Below are 17,781 nucleotides of genomic sequence, written 5' to 3'. Positions count from 1 at the left end.
TTGTAGTTTGTCTAGGACAAAGTGGCTATAGTGTTCATGAATGCTCCTAGAATGAGATTCGAGTATTGGATTCAACCCACACTCATTTGAATCACTTCATGGATTTTATCACGAGTTATCATGAGACGATAATATCATATATTCTTCAAATGGAGACGTGTGAGTTGTAGTTGTGAGTTGGTTGCACATTTACATATGTAAACGCAACCAGTAACATGGTTTCTATAAAAACATATCATTGTGTTTAATTTGATGAGTAAGTACAAGCGAGCATTTGGGTTGAAGTTCATCCGTTGTAAATGGAAAATCATAAAGTTTTCCTGATAATATCACTTCATGGAACTGAGTGCAAACATCCGTTGTAGTGACTGCAAAACCATGTGCTTCCTGATAATATCACTTCATGGAACTGAGTGCAAACATGTTGTAAATGGACAATCATAAAGTTTTCCTTCACAGGTAGAATAGTTTGGCCTAGCTGCAAGTAAAATCATGAAAGAGTAATATTAGTCTAAGTGAGGCAGCATACAGCAAGCAAAATGCTTACCTTTTGCATCACTAACACATCCTTGACTGCAACATCAGGTTTATCCTATCCCATGGCTTTTAAGATTCTCTTGTTAGGCAACTTGCTTTGCAATCCACAAGCACTAGTTTCTTCTACTTCAAGTTTCCTAACTATATTTTCAGCTGCCCGTGACCAATAATCACCATTAAAAAAGGGCAAATGAGTTGCAGTTATCTTTGTATTCCCCTCTCCACTAGCAATAAAAAACTGATTGTATAAATTTATGTAGTCCATAAGAACACCATCTTCCACCCCTTTCTTTAGCATTGACTTGTACCTAAACATAAAAAAACTTGTAATCAGAAAAATATACTCTTTGAGGCATTTTACCAAACACCTTATGTGCAGAGACAGAGAGGTACCGCTATCGTAGCCTATCCTACTTTAGTGTTCTCTGAGTGTCTAGATGGCAGTAAATAATCTAATATTCTCCTTTTATAAGAGGACATTCCCATATATAACAGGTGGTGAAACCCTGTGTCTTGCAATAATCGAGGTATCCAATTTGATGATCATCATAACATAGGCAAAAAACAAACGATATACTTTTAATCAAGTTCACCAACACACAAACACATGTGTTCATAAAGTAAAGAAACAAAAAGTGAAAGAAGTTGAAGAACCAATATTTCATGATAAAAAAAAGGTCCGAAGAGATTCACCACTCACACTCTTTCTCTCAGGTCTAAAGTACTTTACAAAATCAAGATAGGAGATATACACACAGCATTGATTTGGGCCCCCACACTCTGATCCAAACTCCTGAAAACACATTCCAAACATGCACACATTCTAATATATGTCTTTAAACTTCTTTCTCATTTCCAGTTGTTTCTCAACAAACATAACTACCCTCACAACAAGCCCTTCAGCTCCAGGTACCTCATAGGGTTCAAATCCAGAAATCTTTTTCATTTCTTGTCTTTCTTGATTCAGATGCCTACACATTCTTTCCTCTATGTGATCACTCAGATTAGTTCTTAGAATATATTTTGCCTAGTGGAAGATACCGCGGGAGGAACAATGAAGACATCTTGCGACAATGCTAGAATATGGAAAAGAGGTGACCATGGGAGATGGAAGTTATGGCGAAGAAAAGGCTGTAAAAACTAAATAGAAAACTAGGTTTAAAGCGGGTTGAAGTTGAAGTAAGAAATGAATACTACTAGGGTTTACTGTGGAGCTTTAGTTATCGTAATCCAAGTGTACGGCGGCTCCATCATCGAAGGATTTGGGCAGAAGTGGTAAATATGAAAGATTGCTTGAAGTTAATATCATTCATACGACTTCTTGATGGTTTTGCCTCCTTCTTCGATCTCTAGATCTCGTGACGCCATTAGAAAGATGAAGGAATATCATAGGTGATTGATTATATTAAAGGTGTGACAATCAATGTCAGGAGGCGGAAGGAAGGAGCATCGATCGATAATTAGGGCAAGAGGAAAACACAAGTAGAGGATAAAAAAGAAGGCATGTTTTTAATTTTTTAGGGTTTCATTTCCCCCGCTATGAACGCGCGTTCTATTAAAATTTATAAAGCAACATCTTTAGACACCGCACATTTTATTATAGGTGCCGTCCATGTTTTTGTTTTGTTTGTTTTTTTTTTTTTCTGTTTAGACACTAATTTTAGGGCACGCAAAAATGCGTGTCATAAATCCTTTAAATTTTGGAAGAGATGACATTATTTTTTGGACATACATATTTGCGTATCATAAATCACCGGGTATGGTTTGCGCGTCGTAAAAGGTTGTTTTTTTAATAGTGGACATGCTTATGATGTCCACATTGTGATGACTTCTCAAATCATCTTTTAAGATTAATAGCAAGGCATTAACTCTTCGTAACGGTTAGGACCATTCCTAATATTCTTTTTTTCATAAATATTCTTCAAAATTCACTTCTCTTCATCATGTGGAAACCCACACTTATTAAAAAAGTTGTACTCTAATTATGATCTTCAAAAATTTGCACAACTTCTTTGTCCATTTAGCTCCTTAATTGCTTTACGTACTTTTCTTTCTAACACCACAAAAAAACTTTAGAAAACTAGAGAAACACATGATCAATTAGTTAGACATAAAATAAAAAACTAAAAAGTAAAGACTAAAAACAAAATGAAATCAAAAGATAAAGAAAATGCAAACTCCAAAAATATCTAGTTGCCTCCCGAAAAACACTTCTTTTTTAGGTGTCATGAGTTGGACTCCTTCCTACTCTACGTTGTTGAATTTGGGAGTGGAATATCCATTTACTCCTTTTTCTCCTTCCATTTTCACTTGTAAGATTGAACCCTTCTCTTGTAAGCCCTCTTCGAGTTCTCCTTCTTCTTTTTGTTGACATTGTCTTCATGTTTATACCTCACCCCTTTTCCTTTCTTCTTTATCATGTTTGCCTTTTTGACATCTTCCCTAGAGCCTTCCTTTTCAACCTCTAATTCAACCATGATAGTCTCCTTCAACTCTCCATCCATTTCTTCTTCTATTATCTCCACCTCTTCATACAAATCTTCTTCGATTTCATCTACTTTTTCTTTCTCTTAAACCTTGGTTGTAGTAAATTCAATCCCCTCAAATATCATAGGGAGTCGAGGCTTTTAACTTCAAATGCTTGACTTTTTTGACATTTGGCTCCTTCTACACCTTAAGTTCTCCTTCCATCATCTTTTTTAGTGCAACTAGCTCATTAAGTCTTCTTCCACGACATGAATCTTTGACACTTCATCATTTCGCTCTTCATAATTTACTTTAGGACTCATCTCAAAGGTTATATCATCATCTTCTACACGAAGTGTGAGCTTTGAGTCATAGATGTCAACTAGTGCTCTTGCGGTACTCAAGAATGGTCTTCCCAAAAAAAAAATGAAGTTCTTCATCCTCCTTCATGTCGAGAACCAAAAAATCAACCACAAAAACACATTTTCCTACCTTAACTAGTAACTATTCAATTATTCCTCACGGATATGTGGTTGAGTGATCCACCATTCGAATGGTAATTCTTGTGTCTTCAAGCTTTGGTAATCTGGGCTTTTGATAGAAAGAGTATGGCATGAGATAAATTATTTCCCCCAAATCGGCTAGAGCATTAATAGATGTCGAGTTACGATATTCATAAGGCAAAGTAAGTTGTCCTGAATCGCCCATTTTTATTGGTAATGATTTTATAATTGCAGCTCAACATAACTCATTAAGAACTATTTTTAGGCCTTTTCCAACTTCTTTCTTTTACTCATTACATCCTTTGCAAACTTTGGAAGTTTTGCAATTGATTTGAGGAATAGGGCTTTGATTGAAAGTGAAAGCACTTGTTCCATAAATTTCCTTTATTCGAGTTATAGACAATGTTTGATGGCTCAAGATAGGAATGGTAGTGATGGCTGAAACGATTGAAGAAGAGAATAACTATCTTCTACTCAAGACCACGACGTGGTGATCTCACCGCAATGTGGTGAAGCTTCACAAAATACTTCAGTTTTCAATCTTTTGACGCCAGGCTATTCTTGTTCCACATTTGACTTGGGATGACTTTTAGGTATTTCATTGGTCATTATTGCCTGATAAACAATCTCTCCTTCGATGTAGATTACCATGACATGAGATTGTGATTTTTAATATTGGTTTTTAGGTCGTAACCCTTCGTTGACATTTTTGGTTTCCCAAGTTAAGTCTCTATATTCTTATTTGAATCTTGATTATTTTCATATTGGCATCAGTAGTATTATGCCTCTTTATAGATGCTTCCATAAATCTATGGAGTACCGACTCAAAATCTATCTTTTTTTGGGGTGGTGGCTACTCTTTTTGATACACCTCTTTCATTTTGTCTATACTTTTCATCTTTCTGTTTCTTCTACTCTTCATAAGGTCACCACTCCTTAGGATTTGTCCCATCTTCCGTCAAACTTGTCACCACTTGAGTAGGACACTTGCGCGTTCTTATTCCCATTTTAATCGAAATCACAATCCTTGTTCAATTGTGGACCACTATAATTGTCACAACCAACACTTATGGCATGGGTTGATTAATCTAACTATGTAATTCGCATATCCATAGAGTCGAGCTTAGCTATTGTCCGCATAGTCTCGTTCCCTTTATCTCATTTTCCTCTTGTAACACCATCTCATGGATTGTGGTACTCTTGTGAGTGCTTTGCAAACTCTTCAATTAATTCTTTTATAGTTGCCGACTCCTTCTTTGTTAAAGGCCCTCGTGAGTCAGGAAGTTGTATAGTAGTTACATTCACTCTATCATAGAAGATGGAAACTTCTTTTTGAACATTCAATTCATGTTTAATGGCAACTTCTTAGCAAGCCATTGTATCTCTCCCAAGCATCATAAAATGACTCACCCGCCTCTTGTTGGAAGTTAGCAATCTTCTTTTTGAGCTTTGAGATCTTCTAAGGTGGAATAAATTGCTCAATGAAAGCATCACGAAGATTAGCCTACCTAGTGATGGATCATGGCTCAAGAGATCTCAACCACACATTTGCTTCACTCGTAAATGTGACCAGAAGCATCCTCAGTAAAATTGATTTTTCTTGGAACACTAGGAGCATGAAAGTAGTTGACAATGTATTTGACCTCATCAATGTCCTTGAAAGCATCCTCATGCTCTTTTCCGGTGAAATCTATGTCCTTGAGTATGGATAGAATGTGTCCTTTGAGCTCAAAACTTCTCTCGGCTGGTATCTCAGGTGGAACTAGACCTGGTCCATGTTCTTCATGTATCCTCTTCTTATAGTCACATCATCATTCTCGTAATATCCGCCATCTCTTCAACCTTGACCTTTATCTATCCCTTGTCTGAACTTCCTTTAGTAGATGACTCTAGCTCTTATCAAATCCCCTTTCTATCTGGCGTCCTCTCAAATCTTACAAATCCTCTATCTGATTGAGAAGTGCTTGTTCACTCGTTGACTTTCTTGTCTTTCTTCTGGTGGAAAGCGGATTCTAGGTCTTGAAGTGGAGGAAAAATATGAGTTTTAGATTCTTGGGTCATAAATCACTGAAACAAAACTAAAACAAAACAAAAATGCATAAAAGGAATAAAAATCATGTAACACTCTAAAATCATAATAAATTTAAAATTTTCTAAACCAACCATGAATCAATATTATTTACAAAAGAGTCATTGTCTCAAAAAGCATTATTTCACATCAGAGTTTTTGTCAAGACTCGGAGACATAAAAACAAGAAGTTGTGTATGATCACGCCTTTTGTTGGATAAGGTGTCTAAGTCCATAACTTATTTGGTATATACTTGACCCGACCGGGCATGGTCCATTTGGGTTGCACTTCACCCAAACTTTTTATGGATAATTTTATGAGAATTGTATACTACGATTTATTGATATATTATAAGTTATAATGTATTAATATAAAGTCATGATATTTAATTAGTTTTAATCTTGAATTAATTATGAATTAATTTAGTGATTAAAAGGAAGCCTAATTAAATTATGGGCTATTACATTTATATGATGTGGGCTAATACTCATTTGTTAATGGGCTAAGCTTATATGGAAGTCCATGGATGATCCATGGAGCTTTAACCCATGGATCCTTGGAAGAGGAAAAGACATGGTTTATTAGGGTTCACTCTAACCATCCACACTACATAAACAAGCTTATATGGGATGAAAAACCACCCTAGTGTGTGTGTGTGTAATAGTGGTGGTCAAATTCTAAGAGTTAGTATACTCTATTATATATTTTCCAAGTTTGTGGTGATTTGTGATTTCCACTTGAGGCATTCACATTATTGGTGTTTGGCTCTCAAACTCCAAGGAATCAACATTCAGCAAAAGGTATGTAATTCATCTAGTTTTTTTATGTTTAAAAGTACCCCATGCCATGCTACATAGGTTATAAACCTTTGAAAAATAATATTTTGCATGTACCTTCACTACTAGAAAAACAGCCTTTTACGACGCTCATTGCGTGTCGTAAAAGGCTCAGACGACGCGCAAATGCGCGTCAAGGAAGGCCATGTCATAAAGAGAGACGACGCGCTTTTACGCGTCGTCTATAGACGACGCGCATTTACGACACTCATTTACGACACGCAATTACGACGCACGTTTACGACACGCAATGCATATCAAGGAAGCCCCTATCATAAAGGAAGACGACACGCATTCGCGTGTCGCAACCTTATGACGCGCGTGTTAATGACACGCAATGCGTATCAAGAAAGCCCCTGTCAAGAAAGGCCATGTAATAAATGAAGATGACACACATTTTTGCGTATCATAATTTTAAATGTTTAAAAGAAATATTATTTGTAGATTTACTAATTTTCAAATTAAATTTGTATTAATTTCTCATAATAGAAAATTAAATATCATATACGAAAAAATACAATCCATTGTATAAAATTTTAATGTCATACAAATAATCGTTCCATGTAAAGATAAAACAAATCAATAGTTGTAACAAAAATTTAATGCCATACATTGTTATTAAGGGGTTTTCCCTAACTATATAACCTGATACTATATCCCTAACTATATAACCTGATCCTTCATGCCATTAGTTTGCCACCTTGTGTACTACGTAAAAATGTTGAACTTGGTGTCATGGGCGGCTGCCCACCGGGCGTGGTTGGAAAGTAATTACTTGCTGATAAGATAACAATGCTTTAATCCAAGACGAGTCAAGAATGCCTAAGAAAAAGAATCAACTAAACAAGCAAAACCTTGATTGGATTTTTGTTAGTGTAAGAAGTTAAAGGTACAACCCTTTAAAAGGCAGCTGGTATTCCTGTTAGAAAAAAAACTTCACCTTTATTTATTAGTTTTCCCTCCACCACTGTAGGCATGCTTCAAATTCGTTAGATCAATGTTGTCCAAACTCTTAGACAACAATGAGTTTCCAAGTAATCCTAAAAATCAAAGTAATGCTTCAAACTCTTCTCTGTTTTGTTAGAAACAAACTTTCTGTGGAAGATCTTTATGCCAAATACATTGAATTCATGGGTGAGGGAAATATTCAAGCCCAAGTGTTAGAAGGAAAAAATGACGCCCTATCAAAAAGAAAGAAAGTATGTCTAAGTTGATTTCAATCTATCCCAATTTTCATTAATCAAACATTCAACTTTCATTGATTCAATTCAAATCAAAAATACACCTCAACAGCCAAATAACAAATGGATCCAACAGTGAAGCGAGTCCATCAGCAAAGCAAAATCCTGGAGATAATTTGAAGAAATTCTGGTCTAATATGTTTAAAATTTGATAAAACCCAAATTCACTAATGAAAATGCAGATCTATATTGGTAAGTTACTATGCATTCCAACCTTGAGAAAAAGGTTAGGCAATATGTTGAAGATGCAGTTGCAAAACCATATTTCAGCAGAATAAGAACTATAGGGAATATAACACCATTTCCAATAAACAGTTCTAAGCCTACAAAGATAGAACAATGATAAACATAGTTCATTAAAGATGTAAAATACTTCCAATAAACTGTTCTAGGCCTACAAAAAAAGGTTTCTACATACAGATACTACTGATGTAAATACTTACAATATACCTTCGAAAATGCATGTAAAATGTGAGTTTGGAGACTTACCAAAGATGTAAAAGAGAATGATTGCAAATAAGGAAGGGAGTAAGAAGCTTATGATGTCCTATATATGTGTTGACACCCAATATGACAATATAGATACCCGAGTATTAGTAATGATAACCAGTTAATGGTCAAACTGTGAATCACATATTGGTTATACATTGTTGTGTTAACAAAATAAAAGCGTAAAGAAAACAAAAAAGTTTGCTTACCCCACTAATCAGTTGTTGATGTTTCACTTTTACTTCATGCTCCTGCATAAGACATGCATTACGTTAAAATACAAGAAAATATTCCCATTAACTAACTGTTTACAGGAAACCCAAATTTGTTTTCCCAAAATGACCAATAAGTTATAAATCCTTGATCAAGAAATTCTTGAGTATTGCATAAAATGTTTATTGTTGGATTAACTGAGGGGCGTTAAAATAATTTGGTCAATTATGTGAAAAAAACAACTAGAGAGTGGCATACCTTCACAATAGGAACAACAAATGAAGCACGAATGAAATCACTATTTAAATACACAACAATAGTTACAGAGAATGCATCCAAGTCCTACAAGATCATACAAATCGCTATTTAAATACACACTACATATAAAGGTGTCAATATTCTGATTGTATGTTATCCTAGAAAAATTTATAAGATATGAGTATAAATAGAAGAATAATTGGAAGTATATGTATACTTGATGTTGCAGGTGTTGACTTTCTGTCATTGGAAGTTGTGAAGGTTATGGAGGGTTGATCAGGATGTGCCAACCTAAAGCAACAGATCAAAAGAGCCGAATTAAGCAACCATACAAGCTCATGTTGTAAAATTTAAGTAAAATCTGATAAATTACTTCGCTCACGCATGTTGCTGATGAAATATGTCTGTAGATATACATAATTAACTTTACATTCCTATTTATTTCAATATATATATATATATATATATATATATATATATATATATATATATATATATATATATTCTAGAAGGGGTAATTCAGTAAAAGACAAGTAATCAGTTCGTTTTTCTGTTGAGGGAAAATCTGATATTTACGTTTTTGTGCATACATTATGTTTTTTTAGTACATATACACACAAAAAAAAAAATTAAACCAAAGAAACAAAAATCAAAATGTATGTGTATATTATTAAACAAGAAACAAAAGCAAAAAAAAATGAAAAATTTTGACAATTATGCATATATATGGACGTGTATTTGTGTGTATTAGGCATAAGGCATTCCCAATTCCTTCCCCCCCAAAAAAAACTATTGTGAAATGCTCTTTTTTTTGGGTTAACCACATAAAAAAGCAATGCAATCTGAAAAAAACATTCTTATTTTACAAATATTAGCCCAAATAAAAAAAATAAAAAAAACTTATATACGGGTAACCGGTTTTTTCTGAACCGATTTCGGTAAAACGGAACCGGTTTATATAAGTTCGGATTATTTTGGGGGTGGACCGGTTTTGAACCGAACCAGTTTTTGGGTGAAACTGGTTTTGACTTGGTTGACTGAAAGAAAGAAAGCTCTCACTTGAGAAATGATATATGCCAACCGAATGGATGTTGCATTGGAGGTCCTTATTCATATTCCATACATACAAGACATGTTCAACATGACAAAAAAAAACCTCATAACAGATGAGAATCAGAGTTTTGAAATTGTGATCAAAGAGCTTAAAACATAGATTACTAAACCGAGTTAACTCACCCGGACACAAGAACAGCCATACTATCAACAACTAGCAACTTCACTTGGTGTTGTAGAAGTGAAACTTTAATTTTCTGCAAACCGGAAACAAAAATAGTTGTAGTAAAGATTGAGTTTTTCAAGTAAATCATATGCATGGAGTTAATTAGAAATGGATTAAGATCTACCCTTCAGATCTCTCCCATAGTGCAGATAAAATGGCCTCATCACCAATATCACTGAACAGAAAACAACACTGGATGTCTTAAAAACTCTGCATGTACTCAAGAATTATAAGAAAAAGAAAAAAAAACAAGCAAACTAGACTGCATTTCTACCCAGTAACATATATTTTTTTGTTTATAGATGAAAAGAATAACTCTATTTAGGGCAATGCAAAGAAGAAACAATGTTCCACAAATGTATCAGTTGTTTACTATATGTAAAACTTCTGTATATGCAAATTACAAATCATTAATCCCAGCCTTTACACATAAGGTAGACAACAGAAAAAAAACAATTCTAACAGTTGTTAACTATATGATAATACCTAATCACTCTCTTGAAATCAGCAAAAAAAAGTACCTGAATTTAACTTTTGGAGATGGAACAGGGAGCTTATAAAGTTTTAGTTATGAACTCACCACCAGCCTTCCTGTATGATGAAATAACTTATAATCCCATGAAGAGAAAAGTAATTATCTATTGTTATTAGTAAAAGTAACTTACAAAAAAAAGTTACTGTTAAAATTTGAGTAGACATCTGGATTCCAACCAATAAACTGGGACATCAGACAAGAAGTTGAGTTCTAGAGAAGTCTGATGAAATAATTGTCTAGCAATTTCCTGAAGTAACAAAAAAAACATACTGTTAAAATAACAAAAAAAAAACTTACTATTAAAATTTTATTCATAGATGAACCAGGGAGGGTTGTGCCATTTTGGAAAACATCAGTTCGTGCTCTATACATAATTGTCTAGCAATTTCCTGAAATGGATATGAAATAAGCTCAAATGAAGAAAAATCCGAGAAAAAGACAAATGGATTACTTGTGTTGATGTAACTACATGGGCCCTAACAACTGGAGAGCTGCGTAAAAACCTATGTAGAGTTAAAAGTTTCTTAAACATGATACTATTGAAATATCCCATAAGCATAAGCAATCTGATAAAATATTCAAGCTTGCCATATTCCTTTAGAGATGTTATGTGTAGAACAGATAGACAAAATAAGCACATACCTGCTTTTCGGTTTAAAGGCAAGCTAAACCCCAAGCCAATACCTTTCTAAAACCACCTCTTGCTGAAAAAAATTCAAAAACAAGGAAACAAATGACAAAAAAACACCCTCAGAAAACCCCCAAGTATAACATTAAGCATATAATTTCCTTACGAGTCAAAACCATTTTTTGTGTCATTGTGTGAAGATCTTTTTCTTAAAATTCAACTATTTTTGTTGCATGCACTATTCAGGAAAAAGTGGCAGCCTAGCAACACTTGTACCTGCAACACCACCCGTAGGTGCAATGAAGTCTGAACTAGGTTTGGAGTTTTTCCTTGATTTCTTGTTTAACTTTTGTGGAACAATCTGTAGCCTTGGATTGAGGTCAGTGCCTGAGTTTTCTACATCCAATTAATTGGCTATAGAAACTAATTCCAATTAATTGGAGCAAACATTTCAATTCAATGCTCTAACAATTTACCAAACAAGAATATAACAAAACTAATGCTAAGATAAGATCCCATCTATTATATATGAGAACATCAAAATTTTGTAACACCACAAGGAGACAAATGGTAATTGGTATATCTTATTACAGATACAGGCCATACAATTGTTGTCTCTGTTGTAAGAAAATTATGGTTGTCCTGCAATTCAATAGACATTCAAGAAGATTATGGATGTCAAATACTAAAGAATAATAAGAGATTCCTAACTAAAAAACTAATAGAAATTACCTGTTCATTATTCTGAAAAATAGAATCAAGTTCACGAGTTGGAGCTAAAACTAACATAATTGGTCCATCTCCAGGAGCTGAAAAAGAATTATATATTAGCTGAAAAACTTGAATTTAAAAGGTTGAAAATAAAAAAGGGTATTAGCCCAACCTCCTCCCCCTGTCCCACCTTCAGTAGGACTTTGAATACAATTCCTCTGTTTTCAATTTTATATCTTTTTTACATCAATTTTATATCTTTTCATTCAAGAACAAGCTCATTAACACATCACCTGCATATACAATTGAAGTCATTATAATAAAATTAGAAATTATATTAATTACACATGTTTTACACACTTCTTAATGATGAAAAATTAATAGTTTATGTTCTAAAGGCAATCATATCTTCCTCCGAGGAATTTAATAGATTCCAAATAATTTTACAAAATCAAAATAATTAAAGAGAAAATTAACCTTCAGCCTCCATGTCAAAAACTTCACCAAATAACCTAGTCCGCTTTTATGTACACACATAGAGAAACCAACACGAGGTCCACGTGGCATTCCACGTTTCTTTACCTAAAACCAGATAAAGTTTAAATAAAATATAAGTTATTCACCTCCTGACAATGACATAGGACTAAATTTACCTCCTGATAATGACATGGGACTGAATTCACCTCCTAACAATGACGTACGACTGAATTCACCAGCATGAGGTCCAGGTGGCACACAGTCCGCTTTCTATTTAAAAGACCAAAATACCCTCGACAATTCACCTCCAAACAATGACATAGGACTGAATTTTCCATCACTTGATATGCAGAATATAAAGAAGATGAAGACTGATATTGATTGAAAAAGATATTTAATGACCATGTGGTACCCGCCTTTGACATTTGATCTTTGAAGAACCGCAGCTTTCGTGCCATTTCTCCACATCTTTTGATCTTCACAACAGAGGCAAAATAAATAAAGCAATAATCAATACATTACTTACAGTCTCTTTTTCAATCAATATTAGTTTTAAAGATTAGAATGCAAAAATCAACTTCCAGAAGTCAATTGTATCTCTTATTTGGTAATCACAAAGTAACAATAACTTGTTTTTGAAGCTTGAAGCAGATTTAAACGGGTATAGCTGAAGAAGATGCTTATTTCAGAGTAAATTAACGACCATTTTACCCTTCTGTATAAAAATTGGGTATCATGAGAAGTTGAATATAAAGCCAACCTCCATCCTGGTAAGTCATAAATGCAGCCATCAATTCATATGAGTTTTTGAATCATGAATATATAGAGAAATTGTACAAGTTATAATCAAGAAAAATTGACAAGTTTAGTGATTATTAAACCTGATGAACAGTAACTGGGACACCAAGCTCTACACTTGAGCTAGTCAAAAGCACAGAGGCAGCCCCAGATGAACTCTTATGAGGAGAAACATATAAATTTGATAAAACCACAGAATGTATAAACTCTAAATACATTTGTTTACCAATCCTACACCATAACAAAATTTATGAAAAGATGAACTGGTAAAAAGATTTATCGATGAAAGAGATGATAATAAAACCTCAAAATTTGGTAGAATTCGTACAAGTCAGCCACCAAGTGATTATAAAATTGATTTTAGGGATGCCATTCTTCAAATTACCTGCTCTGTAAATGAAAAAAAAACCCTAATATTAGGGAAGAGAGAGAGAGAGAGAGAGAGAGAGAGAGATCACGAAGAGTCAAAACGTAACCTGAATGTTCAAGTGGTTAGATCAACCTGTTTTTTTCCATCCTCATCCCTGTTTAGAGAGATGTGATTGAAATTTCACAAAAATATAGGGTTAGAAAACCTTGGATGGCCTAATTCGATTGTGGAGTTGATTTTTTGCTAATAAAATCGCATAATAGGGATCTGAATGTGTATCTGCTGGAATCTCTCCAATCTTCCTTCCCTTAATTCTATCGTCGTATTTGTCTGCGTGAAGAGCCGAAAATCCGTAAGTCCCAAAGAAGTGCGAGGGAAGAAGAAGTAGCGACAGTCAATGTCGGGAGGGGGAAGGAAGGAGCGTAGATAATTAGGGCAAGACGGAAAGGAGAAAAAAAGGAAGGCAGGGTTTTTAATTTTTAAGGATTTCATTTTCCCCCCTGGTTATTAAACGATGGAACGCGCGTTCCATTAAAATTTATAAAGCGACATCCTTAGACGACACGCATTTTATTATAGGTGCCCTCTGTGTTCCTTTTTAGACACTAATTTAAGGGCATGCAATAATGCGTGACATAAATCCTTAAATTTTTTGAAGAGATGACACTTTTTTAATGTCACTCTCTACTACGTAACATCAATCAATGAGTGTCGTGGTTTGCGCGTCGTAAAAGGGTATTTTTCTTGTAGTGCTTAGACAAACATAGATCCAAGGTTTATTAGGGTTGCATGTACACTTAGGAAGTGTTAGAACGCTCAAAACCCAACAGTGGTATCAGAGCCTAGGCTTGTTTGTTTGATACTTGATGCAAAATAGTGAAAAAAGTCAATATTCTTGTTGTCTGCATGATGAACTCACCGAGTCCATGGGGGGACTCATCGAGTTCATGACCAAATTCATCCTACTCGATGAGTAGGATCGTGCACTCGGCGAGTAGAAGCCTCAGAATGCAGATTTTCGACTTTAGCTGCTGGAAATGGACTTGAAACATTACCCTAAACTGTTTTGGTGTTTTAAAACTTGGTTTAGTTGGTGTAATGGTTGTTCTAATCCATTTACAATAGCTTATATCAAAATTTCATGCTTTGTGTGGGTTCATATAATTGTTGAAACTTTGATGATCATGTTCATGTTCTTATGAATTTAGAAGATGATAGGAATTATTTGCTGAATTGCTTAGGATTAATTCTTGATCATTTATGTGTTTTAATGGAGTCCATAATTTATCCTCAAGTTATGGATATCCAAAGGTCACCTCTTTTAAACACACATTTAAAACACATAAGTTACATAAAATGAAGAGTCTTCATTTTTATGAACCCTTAATTCATAAGTTATGAAATGAAAAGTTGTGGATGGTTACAAAATGTGTCCTCAAGTTTTGGAATTTGTAAAGTTTCACACACTTTAATAAACTTTAATTCCAACCCTTAGAGTTTTAATAGTTAAAATTCAACACTTATACTATTTATAACATTAATGGTTAATTATTATATAGATGTATAAGAATAAGTCGTTTTACCGTTAGTAGGCCTCATTCAAGAAGTCGGTCTATAAGGGGGGGTTATAAGGTTGTTGCCTATAAAATGGCAACTTAATGGGTGTCCACTCTCACCCACCGCTTCCTTGATCGATGGAGGGTCGTTAGCCGAACGGGTAGGACAATGACTTTAAATTCTCATAAAAAGTATAATGATTATTATAAAGTAACTAAACTTTTCTTTTAATTCCCAATCTTAGTTACTTTAGGAAAAATGTGAACATGGTGCTAGTCCATGGAATTCACACTTTGTACCTTACCAAGTCGTTAGTGGAGCGTGTGTGGTTGACCAGCACACCAACTTGGACTAGTAAGGATTACGAAGGGTGACTTAATGTTTGTCATAGATCAATGGAGCGTGTGTGGTTAACCAGCACATTGATTAGGTGATAATGTTAAGAGTACCAAGTAAATTAGCATGGTTATTCACACCTTGTTTTGTGATCCTTGGCATCCCAGTCACAAAACTTGAAGGGCACAATCGAGATTGAAACATGCCATTGAAAAGTTCAATGAATCTCAAAAGAATCTAGGAATTTCAAATCCAATTAAAACCTAATAATTCGTTTCGTTTTTCATGGTGGAAATCGGTGAATCGTCATTCACCTACCTTTCAAATATGTTATTACTTAGATTACGACATCCCTCTTCTAAGTATAATATATTACGATTGGATCCTAGCCTTAATATTACATTTGATTGTCTTATTAAGGACTCTATATATCTAATCTAAACTTGCTTTCTTCTTTCAGATGTCTTCCAACACTAATGCTTCAGGCTCTAACCCAACTGGCTCTTTCTCTCTCATGAATCTTTGTGGGAGAGTCATCTTTAATGGTTCCAACTTCATGGACTGGATTAGGAACATCAGGATGGTTACTCGTTATGAGGACAAAGAATACGTCCTCGACAAGGAGTTAAAGGAGCTTGATGAGTCCACTGCTACTCCTAAGGAGATCGCTGAATTCAGGACACATGAGAGAGATGCTACTATGGTGGCATGCATCATGATTGCCACGATGACAACCAAACTCCAAAAGTCCTAAGAGGACTTCTACCCTTTTGAGATGCACCAAGACCTGCTGGAAAGGTACCATAAGAGTGCTCGTCAGGAGCGGTATGAAATAATCTCCTCCATGATAACAACCCGCATGAAGGACGGTGAATCCATCACGAGCCACATGCAAAAGATGCAAAGGTATGTGGGTCGTTTGCTCAAGCTAAACGTGAACTTCCCTGAGGAGTTGGCAATTGACATCATTTTTCACTCCTTACCTTCTTGCTATGACCAATTTCGTATGACATATCATATGAACAAGGAGGAAGTTACTCTTAGCAAGCTTAGAGGATGCTTGAAGACCGCTGAAACCGGTCTTAAGGGCAAGTCGGTTGTGTCACACCCCGAAAACCGAAGGCGGAAACATTTCCGAGGCGAACTCCACGTTGAGTATCAAATCCAATGCACATAGTAAGCGAAGTAAAACACAAAACATTACATTACATTATATTACATAGATATAATTACATTAGTTGAAAAGTAAAGTAGTACAAGTTTCATAGTTACATAGTTTATACAAAAGAAAGACGTGACTTCCATTCGCTCCGTCTTCAGCAAAAGAACGTAGGGATACCGGTCTAAGAAGAACCTGAGAATACAAGCAGTTTGAAAATCAGCAAAGAGCTGGTGAGTTCATAAGCGGTTTGTTTTTATGCAAATGTGCAAGATTCCTTTTAAATTCTGAAAAGGTTACGACCCAAGAAAATCCCATATTTTCTTATAAGTAGTTATTAGTTAACTGATTACTCACACGATACTAGATATGCGTATTCACTAACCCAGGAAAATCCCATATTTTCCTAAAAGTAAAGTTTTACTGAAAATTCATGGGATTACTATCCCATACCAAATATAAGACCGTTTGATATACACAAAACTATAGATAGATGTAGATTTAAAGCTATAGGACTATTACTCAATACTAATTATAGATTCAAACCATGGGATTACCATCCCGTACCAAATATAGATTTAAAACCATGTGATTACCATCACGTACCAAATATAGATTTAAAACCATAGGATTACCATCCCGTACCAAATATAGATTTAAAACCATTGGATTACTATCCCGTATAAGATATAGTTAAAAACCATGGGGCAAACATCCCGTACAAGTTATAGATACCATATAAAAAGTAGATACGGAATCGAAACAAAGTCAAAACGATACTGTGAATAGACTTATATTAATACATATTGTGAGTCGGGTAACCATGCTGATACAACAACGAGACCTCCTAGACGTTAGTCAGACGTCGAAACGATATCCAGAAATTTGTCACCCCAGGCGTTCCCGCCTATCTGTAGATAACAGTTAAGGTGTGGGATTGTCAGTCCCGAATAGATCTATTCACAAATTCCCCGCTCTCCCTCCAGGAGACTCTGGTTACACTTCAGGGGAGGATTTACTGATCATCCATAAAGGGTAGTGACTATCTCACAAACTAGTACTAAAACTATTCACAGGGTTCTCATACGATATCAACATACAAAAGATTGTGAAACGTAATACAGCGAATATAGATACATACAATGAAACTATTTGACAATACATTCAATGATACGGAGATAAACTGAATCAGACATAGTTTATCTAATAACTTTATATAGATATCAGTACATGATAAAACGAACAATAAAGGACCCTAAATTATCCCCATAATAATTTGATTAGTTTGGTTATTTTCTTAACTAAAATACATTTAGTTG

General features: G+C 34.8%; 1 non-coding gene across 1 annotated transcript; it reads left to right on the top strand.

Annotated features, from left to right (window-relative positions):
- Positions 1–4,848: 4,848 nt before the first annotated feature.
- LOC145044596 (small nucleolar RNA R71) lies at positions 4,849–4,956 on the top strand. Its single transcript, XR_013681545.1, has one exon. It is a non-coding gene; the product is annotated as a small nucleolar RNA R71 (small nucleolar RNA).
- Positions 4,957–17,781: the final 12,825 nt, after the last annotated feature.

This window comes from Lactuca saligna, chromosome 4, assembly GCF_052625555.1.
Source record: "Lactuca saligna cultivar CGN05327 chromosome 4, ASM5262555v1, whole genome shotgun sequence".
Taxonomy (NCBI): Eukaryota; Viridiplantae; Streptophyta; class Magnoliopsida; order Asterales; family Asteraceae; genus Lactuca; species Lactuca saligna.
This window is presented reverse-complemented; position numbering and strand designations above follow the sequence as displayed.